This window comes from Nicotiana sylvestris, chromosome 6 (assembly GCF_000393655.2).
Source record: "Nicotiana sylvestris chromosome 6, ASM39365v2, whole genome shotgun sequence".
NCBI lineage: Eukaryota > Viridiplantae > Streptophyta > Magnoliopsida > Solanales > Solanaceae > Nicotiana > Nicotiana sylvestris.
The window spans coordinates 4,747,332-4,761,182 of NC_091062.1; the positions used below are offsets into that span (position 1 = coordinate 4,747,332).

At 36.0% G+C, this 13,851-nt stretch overlaps 1 long non-coding RNA gene across 1 annotated transcript; it reads right to left on the reverse strand.

Annotated features, from left to right (window-relative positions):
• Positions 1 to 12,041: 12,041 nt before the first annotated feature.
• Positions 12,042 to 13,423, reverse strand: LOC138872094 (uncharacterized). The gene is made up of 2 exons (XR_011400524.1): positions 12,978 to 13,423; positions 12,042 to 12,193 (listed from the first exon to the last, which is right to left on the reverse strand). It is a non-coding gene; the product is annotated as an uncharacterized lncRNA (long non-coding RNA).
• Between the last annotated feature and the right edge of the window lie 428 nt (positions 13,424 to 13,851).

The following is a 13,851-nucleotide window of genomic DNA, read 5'->3' on the forward strand; positions in this document are numbered from 1 at the left end:
TTTTCCTTCTATTCGTGTTCAGTGGAGAGGTCAGCCTGTTGAGACAACGACCTGGGAGTCCGAGTCCGATATGCGGAGCCGATATCCCCATCTTTTCTCCGACTCATGTACTTCTTTCTTATGTCTGTTCGAGGACGAACGGTTGTTTTAGCGGTGGAGAATGTGATGATACAAAAGGTTATTACTTATATTGGAAATATATTCTGTGTCCTGAGGCCTTAAAACCTCCTTTTTGTCTTGCCTCGATTTGCATGCGCAGTCCGGGCGTGTATCTGGAAAGCCATTATGTGAAAATCTGTGAAAAATGGTAAATTTTGCTTTTAAAATGAATTTAAGTTGACTTCGGTCAACATTTTGGGTAAATGGACCCGGACCCATGATTCAACGGTCCTAGAGGTTCCGTAGGAAAATATGGGACTTGGGCGTATGCCCGGAATTGAATTCCGAGGTTCCAAGCCCGAGAAATGAATTTTTAAAGAAAATTATTTTCTGGAAAATATAAGAGTTTTTAGAAATGAAAAGATGTTTGAAATTGATGGTATCGAGCCCATATTGTAGTCCCGAAGCCCGGTACAAGTTTGAAATAATAATTAGGTTCAATTTGTAAAATTTGGTAAAGATCGGAATTGGTTTGGTATAAAACGGACCTAAAGTTGAGAAATTGGAAATTTTGGTGTTCTTGAGTGATTTTATGGATTTGGGGTTTAATTCATAGTTGTTGATGTTATTTTGATGATTTGATTGCACGAGCAAGTCCGTATGATGTTTTAGGTTAGTGTGCACGTTTGGTTTGGAGCCCTGAGGGCTCGGGTGAGTTTTGGATAGGCCACTGAGTGGAATTGAACTTAGGAAGTTTCAGATTTTCAGCTAGTATGTGTTGTAGTCTCTGATCTCGCAATTGCGAGGTCAGGTGTCGCAATTGCGAGCCTATCAGGCTTGAGAATTGCGAGGGGCTCTTCGCAATTGCGAAGCATACCCTAGCCAACCTTGCTCGCAATTGCGAGCATTTCTTTGCAAATGCGAATAACCCAGAAATCCCCAACTGTCGCAAATGCGAGTTCGCAATTGCGAATATCTGATTGCAAATGCGATGATAGAAGGTCCTGAAGGGGTTCGTAATTGCGACATCTGCAACCTGCTAAATCATAACTTAGCCGAAAATTTCTCATTTTTCAAGCTCTCTCAAACCTAAAACACCTTTGGGCGATTTTTCAAACATAACTACTCTTCCAAATCGATTGTAAGTCATTTCTAACTCGTTTTCTTTATTCTATAGCATCTTTTCACATGATTTTAACTCAAAATCAAGGGTTTTCATGGGGGAAATTGGGTGTTTCGGGTAGAACTTAGGATTTTTAATTTTTGGGGATTTGGACCTCGATTTGAGGTCCGATTTCAAAATAAATTATATATTTGGGTTCGTGGGTAAATGGGTAATCGGATTTTGGTTTGAACCTCGGGTTTTGACCATGTGAAGCCGAGGTTGATTTTTTACATTTTGGGAAAATCATTGGAAAACTTATTTTCATGCATTAGAATTGATTCATTTAGCATTTATTGATATAGTTAAGTAAATTGTGGCTAAATACAAGCGAATTGGTGGTGGAAACACAAGGTAAAGCAGTAGTTGAGGCTTGAATTGTATTCGTGGCATCAAGGTAAGTGTTTGGTCTAACCTTAGCTTGAGGGATTAGGAGTTGTGTCTTATTTGCTATGTGTTAATTATGGAGTACAACGTATAGGCATGGTGACGAGTATTTATACGTCGGTGTCAAGCATGCCCGTGAGTCTCGTATAGTAATTATTGTGACTCCGTTGTGATTTATTCATGCTTAATATGTTGATTATCATTGTTGGTTCCCTTGCCTGGATGTATTTGTTTATGATATTGTCTCCCTTGCCGGGATGTTATTGTTTATGATATTGTCTCCTTGCCGGGATATTATTGTTTATGATATTGTCTCCCTTGTAGAGATATTGTTGTTATACTCTTGTTCCATTGCCGGAATTCTTTTATGACTGATGTTGAATTGTATATGAGATCGGGTGGCACGCCGCCACGGTAATATACGAAATGGGAGCGGGTGGCATGCCGCCACGGTAATATATGAAATGGGATCGGGTGGCATGCTGCCACGGTAATATATGAAATGGGATCGGGTGACATGTTACCACGGTAATATATGAAATGGGAGAGAGTGGCACGCCTCCACGGTAATATATGAAATGGGATCAGGTGGCACATCGCCGCGGTATTATATAATTTGGAATCGGGTTGCACGACTGCAACAAGAAAGAATTGAAAGTGAATACTGTGTTTGTATTTCTTATTCTTGTTGGCAATTGAATTTTGGTTTCTTTACATTCCTCATTGGTATTTTGTTGTTATATGATACTCCCCGCAACATGTTTTCCCCTTTCCCATCTTTAACTGTAAATATTTGCTTTTATTTTTCCGTTGTATATGATTTAACTGCACATGTTTATTTGGTAGTCTGGTCCTAGCCTCGTCACTACTTCGCCGAGGTTAGGCTAGGCATTTACCAGCACATGAGATCGGTTGTGCTAATACTACACTCTGCACTGTGTGCAGATCCCGGTGCTGGAGCTTTTGGACCGCAGTGAGGTTGTTGCCTTCAGTCCAATAGGCGACCCGAGGTAGTCTTGCCGGCGTCCGCAGGCCTTGGTGTCTCCTTCTATCTTTCCATTCTGTTTCTTTTATGTATTTTAGAGACAGCTTTGTATTTATCTTTTAGACCTCTGTTTGTAGTATTCGTAGATAGCCCGTGACTTTGTGACACCAATTCTGGGTAATGTTATATTTCGGATTCATGTAACAATGTTTGGTTAAACTATTAAGTTTTCGTCTTCCGCATTTCTGGTTATTTAATTTATTCTGCAGTTTGATCACCTATTATATTGAACTGTTGAACAGGCTTAATAAAAAGGGTAATGAATTTCTAACACTCGGCTTGCCTAGCTTTCACGAGTAGGCGCCATCACGACTCCCGAGGGTGAAAAATCCGGATCGTGACATATACGAAACATGGTAAGTGGTTCACCACTATATGTAGCAGTCAAAAGAGGTGTTGGCTTGTATATATATCAGTCGTTGTGTCAGGAACTCCTTCCGTGTTATTTTATGTGATCCTACTTGACTAGACACAAAGTTTAAAATTTATAATCTTAAACATTTCATAACGTTTATGTAACCATAAAGACTTATGAAATGAAAAGTTTAAGTTAAATTATTTTTATTTTTTAAAAAAATGTTATCTTTTTTTATAACTTACTAAAAAGAAAATAAAGTTACCTAAGCAGAAACTAAGGAAGTAAATGTTATAGTACATGAATGATGAAGGGTAGTCAGCCACATATAGGGCAAACTGAACAATCTTCAACAGTATGAATTATCCTTATATATATATATATATATATATATATATATATATATATATATATATATATATATATATATATATTAAATTTTGAACATTCTTCACGAAATTCTTGGATCCACTGTAGTCAACTGCTGTTACGTGGGAATTGGATACATATACTTGAGAACTCCTGCAGAAAAAGGAATGTCGACATTTTCACAATATTTCTGGTCAAAAGAACATGTTCTCGACATTAATATAGTCAACATATATTCGCCTAGGTGGCATGCCAACTAAGCAAATCAGCATCCACATAGATAAATACACACGTCCACGTGCCATGCACACGTTTCCACGGACTAAGATTTGTTTTGGCTCATTTATGCACACGTTTTATCTTTTTTGGAGTAAAAGGTTGAAACATTAAATATATATATATATATAGGCAACTGCATGTGGCGAACACATTAGTTTATGAAAGTGAAGGCAACAACCAATTACGCTGATAATGATTTTTTTGCTTTACGTTCTTTTTAAAGGAATTTGATGGTTTATACTGAAATCCCACCCAAAAGTTATAGAGAGACAGAGATTCTATGTCCACCACTAGGATGGAGAATAATCTTTAACACTCGTGGGGAGGAGCTAGTGTGTGACGATTTTAGTAGTTTTTGCTTATATTATGTATTAATATTAGGTTCATTAAATATGTATAAATATTTAATTGTAAACCCACTAATTAAAATGAACTATGAGTTCTTTAAAAATCATAATTTTAAATCCTGGCACCTCTGATCACTCATCATACATAGTGACATGTAAAGTGAATTTTGAATGTGGCACCTAAAAATGCAGCCAAGCTTATGGCTCTCCACATTCTTCAGCTAACATTACACACTTCCTAACGTGCCAAACTCAGTCAAAATGAGTCCAGAGTTGGTTCTTCCCTTTATATAAGCAAATGGTTTCTTCACCAATAATTATACACACCACTAAACCATTAATCTTCATATCTTATCAAAGAGCTAGGTACAACACCCAATATATCATATTTCAGTATTATTATAGTCTAATAAAAAGAAAGATACAATGTCTTGCATTTTCAAGATTATTGGGTTCGAAAAGAGAAGGTCGTGTTTAGATGGAGATGATAATGGAGATGATGGGTATGATTATGCTCCCGCTGCATGCTTAGAAGGAGATGATGATGGAGACTATGACTATGCCCCTGCTGCATCCTTGGAAGGAGATGACGATGATCGAGATTGTGATTATGCTCCAGCTGCATGATCAATTCATCGGAGGTTCTTGGCAGTAGCAAATCTAGAGTAGATACAGCATATTTTGGTTGAAACTTATTAGATGTATTTTTTATTTACAGTACTTGAATTCTAATTTATGCAGAACAGTCAACGGTGACATGTTTGGGAGATTCATGAGCCGTTTTAACAGTCTTTAGTCTATAGTCTTTAGCAAAGTCAGAAGTTGTTCCATGTAAAAAATAGGAAATTTGAAAAACCTAAAATAAAGTCATGTTCACATGTCTGAGCTTTAGTAATCAAAATTATTCGATACTTGTGCTGGTGGTATTCGGTGAAATGGTCTAGGAGGATGCAAACTTACCTGAACACAACCACCATATGGAGCAGATCCAGTGGAGACGGGGCGGGGCCTGTAGCTTAGAGGATTAGAGCACGTGGCTACGAACTACGGTATCGGGGGTTCGAATCCCTCCTCGCCCACAACCGGCCCAAAATGGAAGTATCTTTCCCTCTAGGGGTAGAAATATCATGATCGGAATAGCGAACCAAAAGCTATGAAACTTGGGTATGAGTCTTTTGTCGAAATGAAATGGTTTTTGTTTTTCTCTTTTTATTTAATATTTATCTGGAATGGAGGAATCCTACACATAGTATGCTTGATCGTATTTTTTTTGTTTTATGCACCTTAACTCTTCCTTAACAAGGCTTGGGCAGAATAGCAGAGCAAGTATTAATAGCATAACAAAAAAATCTTCCTCGTAATTGATATATTTCCTCGCGGAAATTGTGACTCTCGAAGAATCGATTACATATATAAGTAAAACACCCTACCATATTAAAACTGATTTAACTGCAAATTTCTCCAAGTGAACCTATTCATCTGATTTCCAAATTTTAACTAGGCATTATACATGTAATATTGTCACGTTCCGGAATTCCTACCTTTGAGACCGTGATGACGCCTAACATTTCATTTACTAGGCAAGCAAATATTAGAGAATTCTTTAAGCCAATTTTAGTCAATTTCAATAACAAAATCAATTAAGCCGAATAAAAACTAAATATGAGTGAGGAATAACATAAAAGCCCATAATATCTAATACAACCCGGATCTGGAGTCATAATTCACGAGCTTCTAGAATTTTCTACAAACAGAGTCTGAAAGAAATACAACTGTCTTGAACGAAAAGAAACAGTAAAAATAGGGTAAATAGAAAGGGACATCAAGGTCTGCAAACGCTAGCAGATCTACCTCGAGTCTCCAATGAGCAAATCCGACCTGCTATGCCTCACGAACAGCTGGGGCCAGTACCAAAGTCTGCATACGAAGTACAGAGTATAGTATGAGTACAACCGATCCCATGTACTCCGTAAGTGTCGAGCCTAACCTGGACGAAGTAGTAACGAGGCTATGACAAAACACCCACATAATAAACCTGTGCAGATAACTATATACGTGCAAAATAACAATAAATAAAGGCTAAACATGTACTACTGGGAGGGGGACATGCTAAAGGAGGTACAAGATACGAGAAATATAGCGAAAATAATAACTGAAACAGTCAATATACCTTTAACCATTAAAAATGAATAAGTACAATGAAAAACATTGCATGGCATCACCCTTCGTGCTTTTACTCTCAACCTCACAATAAAATAATAATATTGCACGACATCACCCTTCGTGTTTTTACTCTCACTTTCAGTATAAATCAACAGATACGACACGACATCACCCTTTGTGCATTAACTTTCATAATATGGCACGGCATCACCCTTCGTGCGTTAACACTCACAACATGACATGATATCACCCTTCGTGCATTAACACTCACATATGACATGACATCACCCTTCATGCTTTAACACTCTCCATAAGCATATAATGATGAACAAGTAACAAAAGGGAGATGGAATAAACAAGAACAAGCCTTACATCAACAATGGTTCCACAATACCAATCTCAACTTTAGAAACAATACTCAATGATCACAAAGCCCATAAACATGGTAAGAACAATCAACATAATGAATAGCTAGTCTAAGCATGGATAACATGATCAAAGTAACCAATAAATTACAAAGAACAAGTCCTACCCGCATGTTTTAACCCAACAGCAACGCATAAGTACTCGTCAACTTACATATACATTGTACCCAACATCTAAACATGCAGCAAATAGACAAACAAGTCATAATCCCTCAAGTCAAGGTTAACCACGACAATTACATCGCTCCCAAGGATCAATTCAAAGCTCAACCACAGCTTTGCCTTTCAAACAAGCCTCCGAACCAATATAATCTAGCAAATAACCAACCAAACGATTCAAATTAAGCCTTAGGAACTACCCACGAATGCAAAGGATTCAATTTAGGCTATTATTGAAAAAGTCAATAAAAGTCAACTCCCGGGCTCCCTTGGTCCAAACCCAAAATTCGGACCAAAATTCGATTACCCATTAACCCCCGAGCCCGATTATGTAATTTTTTTTTTAAAATATGACCTCAAGTTAAGGTTTAAATCCCAATTTTTACAAAAATCCCTAATTCTATCCAAATCCTCAAATTCCACCATGAAAACAATAGATTTTTGGCTGAAAACTTATGAAATGTAATGAAAGATTAAAAGTAAATAGGTTATAATCACTTACTAATGGATTGGTGAAGAAGAGTTCTTTGAAAAATCGCCTCTAAGATTTTCTTGTCTTAAAAATGTGAAGAATGAACAAAAGTCCCGTCTAACTCCTATTTGTTCAGTTGCAAATGTCGCATTTGCGACCAGGGGTTCGCATCCGCAAATGCGAAGAACACCTCACGATGGCGAAGTCTGGCCACCTCGGCTTTCATCGCATTTGCGATGAAATGTTCGCAAATGCAAACTCTGGGCTTCCCTCAATTGCGACCTCCTAATCGCAAATGCGAACTTTCACTAACTCAGGAACTCTTCGCAAATGCGAAGAAGTTGCTCACAAATGCGAGCCTGACAGGATTTGGGATGTTCGCAAATGCGAACACTGATCTCGCAATTGCGATATCAGAGACCAGTACCAGTAATTGCAGAACACCAGCTGAGTTTTCTAAGTCAAAACCACTCCGTAGCCTATCCGAAACTCACCCAAGCCCTCGGGGCTCTAACTTAAATATGCACACAAGTCTAAAAATATCATACGAACTTGCTCGTACGATCAAATCACCAAAATAACACCTAGAACTACGAATTGAGCATCAAATCGACGGAAATTTTCAAGAAAACTCAAGAACTTCTATTTTAACAACCGAACATTCGAATCACGTCAAACCAACTCTGTTTCTCACCAAATTTGACAAACAAGTCATATATATAGTAATGGAATTGTACTTGGTTCCGGAACCAAAATACGAACCCGATATCAATAAAGTCAAACATTGGTCAAACTTTTAAAGTCATTAATCTTTTAAACTTTCAAATTTCAACAAAATGCAATAACTCGAGATAAGGACTTCTGGATTCGATTCCGGGCATACGCTCAAGCCCCAACTCACGATATGGACCAACCGGGACTATCAAAATACAGATCCAGGTCTGTTTGCTCAAAACGTTGACCGAAGTCAACTCAAATGGATTTTAGGCAAAATTTTCATATTTTCTTCAGTTTTTAACATAAAAGCTTTCCGAAAAAAATACCCGGACTACGCATGCAATTCGAAGAAGGCTAAAATGAGGTTTGAGACTTCGAAACACAAAATTAGGTTCTAAAATATAAAATGACCTATTGGGTCATCACAAATACACAGAGAGTAGACTTCTAGTCACAAAACTTACAAAATTCTTTATTGCTCTCCAGGGGCGGATTTACGCTTACCGAAGCGGTGTCACGCGACACCTCCTTTTCAGAAAATTTTACTAAATATATGTATTTATATTATACGGAAACAGATAAGTAGGAAAAAATGACATCACTTGACATAAATTGTATTTTGGTGTGTTGATAATGTGTTTGATTTTTCTCTAAGAGGTCAAAGGTTCAAACCTCAACTAGCACATTTTTCTTTTGCAAAATACTCAAGACCTTTTGCGCTCTCTATATATATATAAACTTTTAAATATCCTTCGCTAAATTCTGGGGTTTACCAGTGTCGGATACATATACTTGAGACTCATGCACAAAAAGGAATGTCGATATTTTCTCAATATTTCTGGTCAAAAGAACATGCACTCGACATTAATGTAGTTAACATATTCGTCTAGGTGCCATGCCAACTAAGCAAGTCAGCATCCACGTAGATAATACACACTTCCACGTGTCATGCACACGTTTCCACGGACAGAGGTTTGTTTTGGCTCATTTATGCACACGTTCTATCTTTTTTGGTGTAAAAGGTTGAAACACTAAATATAAGCAATTGCATGTGGCGAACAGATTAGTTTATGAAAGGGAGGGCAACAACCAATTATGTTGATAATAATTTTTTTGATTTACGTTCTTTTTAAAAGATTTGTGATGGTTTATACTGAAATCCCACCCAAAAGTTATAGAGAGAAGAGATTCTATGTCCACCACTAGGATGGAAAATAATCTTTAACGATCTGGAGTGGAGCCACAGTATTAACTACGGGTTCGGACGCATTTTGTAGCTTTTGTTTAAATTTTATAATGGATTTAAAATCCATCAAATATGTATAAATATTTAATCGCGAACCCAGTAACTAAGACGAGTTAATAGATTTTATAGCAAATTTAATAATCGTAAACTTTAAATTTTGGCTCCACCTAACCATCATAGTACGAAATGACATATAAAGTGAATTTTGGATGGGACAGACCCAAAAGTAGCTTAAATGCAGCAAACATATGGCTCTGCACATTCTTCAGCTGACGTACACACTTCCTAACGTGCCAAACTCAGTCAAAAGAAGCCCAGAGTTGGCTCTTACCTTTATATAAGCAAATGGTTTCTTCACCAATCATACACACTACAAAAACCACTATTCACATCTTACCAAAGAGATTAAAAACAACATACAATATCTCATATTTCAGAATTTCTATAGTTCAATTAAGACGAGATAGAATGTCTAACATTTTCAAGATTATCGGGTTCGAGAAGAGAAGGTCGTGTTCAGACGGAGACGATGATGGGGATGATGGTTATGATTATGGAGATTATGCATCGTTATAGTTGATGATGCATAGGAGGTGGTGACGGCGATGATGGAGATTATGACTATGCTCCTGCAGCATCGTTGGAAGGAGAAGATGATGATCGAGATTATGATTATGCTCCAGCTGCATTATCAATTCATCGGAGGTTCTTGGCAGTAGCTAATCTTGAATAGATACAGCATATTTGGTCAAATTCACAGCGTCTAATTCATATTTGAGGAAAAAGTTCGAATCTTGGTTTTAATTAATCCTAATTAATTTTTATAAGTAGAGGAATATGTAGCTAGGTTTATAAATTAGTTGAAAGCTTGCTGCGGCTGAGGTCTACATTAAGGTGTTATTAGGGTTTCTGAGATCACTAGCTTAGATGTATCTTAAAATTTTGACAATATTTGAATAACTTATGTAGAGCAGTGATTTGGATTATAGTTAAAGACAGTCTCACATGATGATGTGATTGTATTCATAATATTTAATTAGTTCTATAATTGGTCTCATGAATTATTATAATCAACGAACTATAAATTAGCTTTGTCTAATATTCCATATGCAAGTCATATAAAAGAGTGATCAAATTTTAATCACCCACAAATTAAACAAGACCAATCAGTTAATTAATCTGCATTTAAATGCTACCGTTAACAAGAGGTATATAGAGAAGAGTTCTTAAACTCATTCTGCTAATTAATGCCCAGGGGCGGATGTAACGTTAATGTTATAGGCTCATCCGAATATAATAGCTTTAGACACTTCTTTGTCGAAATTTTTTACAAGATATGTATAAGAAAAATTAAAATATTGAGGATAAATATAAAAAAAATGATACTACCTATCATTATAGTTGTGATTTGTTTATTAGTTTACTTTTTAAAATTATGACACTATTTATGTAATATCCTGCACACACCACTGCTCAACCCATGTATATGTGTTAAATAGTGTCATTATAAATTAGTAAATAATAGATTTTGAACCCAATAAATTAATTAAATTGGGTTGCAGTAGAATCCCGAACTCGAAACCAGTTCAAATCCTTGATCCATCTGCTAATACACCCCAAATTTCTCCTTATCTATTTTTAATTAATGTGAAACAACGGCATCTATATTAATTTAATTTAGACAATACATACATTTCATAGGAGAAATCCATCTAGCATTTTAGTATATGATTGAATCTGAACATTGCCCTTCTTGAATATAACTGCATATTCCGTAGCTCTTGTTACTGTCACACCCCCTTTTTACCCCTCCAAGAGATAAGTGTAAAATGTTATGGATTGTGGGTTAAAGAGTTTTTCCAATTAAAGTGACAAATTTGAAGTAGGGATTATTTTATTTACAGAGTCGCCACTTGGAATTGATTTCTATTGGTGTTCCAAGTCACCTTTTATTTGAATCCCTATTCAAAGGAAGGTTTGACTCTATTATTATTGGTCTGCGAAAACAAAGTCCCGGTAAGGAATTCTGTTGACCGGGGAGAAGGTGTAAGGCATTCCCTGAGTCCCGTGGTTTTAGCACGGTCGCTTTATTGACTACATTTGGCTTGAATTAAACTTGGATAAACTGTGGTTTATTGGATTTTTATGCTTTTCTTATGTCCGTTTTTATTTATTTAAAAAAAAAAATAAAGAAAAGATTTGAATAATAATCTACAACTTAACTAATGAGAGAAAATTATTGCTATGAATACTAATTTAAAAGATGAGAGTAATGAGAGAAAATTATCAATTGACATTGCTTAAAACTAGTAAGATGTGAGCTTGTCTTGACATTGAATGATGCAGCCCACTATTGGGTTGATGGAGTCAAATGAGCTCATGTCCAAGACAAAATCCCAAAGCCCATATGCTTTTGGACTTTAAATCTGCAGATATAGCCTTTTAAAGCTATGTTACAGATTTGGTCATATCTTGCTATTTGCAATCCGTAGCCAACTATTTACAAAAATAAGTTTACAGATTGTCTTTCTAATCTACAACTTAACTACCTTACTAAATAAGTATTTTTTTTAAGAGATAAAAAAAGATTATTGGGACTCTAAAATATAATAATAATAATAATAATAATAATAATAATAATAATAATAATAACAATAATAATAATAATAAAAACTTAGCTTGGTGATAACAAAGGGACAAACATGGCTACAAGGGTTCAAATTTCAATATATATGCTCCTTTCAGACAACCAAATGCCAGTGAAATTATATCTAATGCTTTGCAAAAATAAAAATAATTAAAGATGCTTAACACAATTTAATTAACTAACATATCGTTATAACATTATCAAACATTCAAGAGCATATAAAAATGAATTACAATAGAAGGATAAAGCTACTAATATTTTCCAGCTTCATTATCTTTCATTCCAACTCGATTTTATGAGTTTACATGGTCCGAAAATTACCTGGACAACAGAAAAAAGAACAAATACAGCAGAGTCAGCTCTTTCCAAGATCAACAGCAAAACAATTAAACGGGCAGCAACAACAGCAAAAGACAGCGACAACCGGCAGATTCAAACCCAAGAAAATAAACTAGAAATACCCCAGCAAAACAGTACAATTATGTAACTCCAGAAAAATCTTTCAAGACTACTCTATTTTCCTTAAACAAGTTTTTCACTTAAGAATCAACTCACAAAAGCTGCTAAGGGATATTATAGCTACTGATTTTTTCTTTCTTTGTGTGTATCTAGATCTCTCTCAGTAAGATGGAGACGCCTTTTATATCAAAACAATCATCTATTTCAAAAAAATTAAAAATCACTCTTTTTGATAGATTTTTCTACAAAATCTACTCTTAAATTTAAAATGCCAGACTTTCTGGTTCAAATCTTGTCAAGTATTTCAAACAAAATCTGTTCTCCACTATTCAAAGACAGACTTTTATTCAAGCAGTGTCCAAAGGTCTATATTTTCTTACCAAACAACTTGACTTTTGAGTGTTGTACTCAAAGAGTCTTCAAGTAGTAAATAAACAATCAAACAAGTACCATATACTCTTAAGTATTTTTCACTACCTCACTTTTATCAACACAAAACTATTTTACTACTTCAACAAGTGCAAAAACAGAACATTTGACATTTCAAACTTCAAAAACTAATGCTAAAATAATTAAGACAAAAATAAGATCTGAAAAAATAAAAATAAAATAAAAAATCAGCCACGAAATATAATAGGATTTTTACCATTTTATAATTCAAGTGGCCGAAAAAATGGTGGTATGCCAAAAGAGGGTGTTCGTGGAGGTCGCCGGAATTTGGCCGAATTTTGGTCGCCGGATTTTCAGGGTGAAATTGGCATCAATAGCTAGGTCTTGAGGAGCTTTATCCATTGATGTAGGTATTGTGGGGTGGTAGTGGTTGGAGCTTCAATAATTTGGGCAAAAAAGTGGCGGAAAAGTTTCCTAGATCTAAGATTCAAGGAATTTGAGGGATTTTTGAAGGATTTGGTTTGGAGATATGGAAAGAGAAAGTTGTGGAGATTACATAGTGTGAATTTAGAGGTATTTGGAGGTGGTCCGCCGGCGGCGGCGATTTTCGGCCGGCGGCGGTGCGGAGGCGGCAACGGCTTGGGAGGAGAGAGGAGAGAGAGTGATGAGAGGGAAAGAAGAGAGAGGAAATAATGGGGAAATGGGGCAAATTTTTGGGGATTTTAGGCTTTAAATACCTAGGATGAAGATCAAACTAGGACCGTTGGATTAAATCAAGATGGGTGGATGAGATTGAATCTTGTCACTTAACCAAAACGACGTAGTTTCAAGACAAAACTATGTCGTTTTAAGCTCTTCTTGGCAGCCTCCTTTTGGACCGGGTTTGGGCTCTTTGGGCTCAAATTTTGGGCCAATTTTGGCACAATTTTAATTAAATTACACTAGCTCAAACCCTACCCCATTTATCAAACCATTACTCAACTCTTACAAATTATACATACACAAATAAGAACAAACACACACACACATATACATATTTTATATATATATATATATATATATACAAGGCGAAAATTAGGCATTTACAGTTGCCCCTCTTTGCTCGAGAACATGAAGAGTTTTCGTGCAAA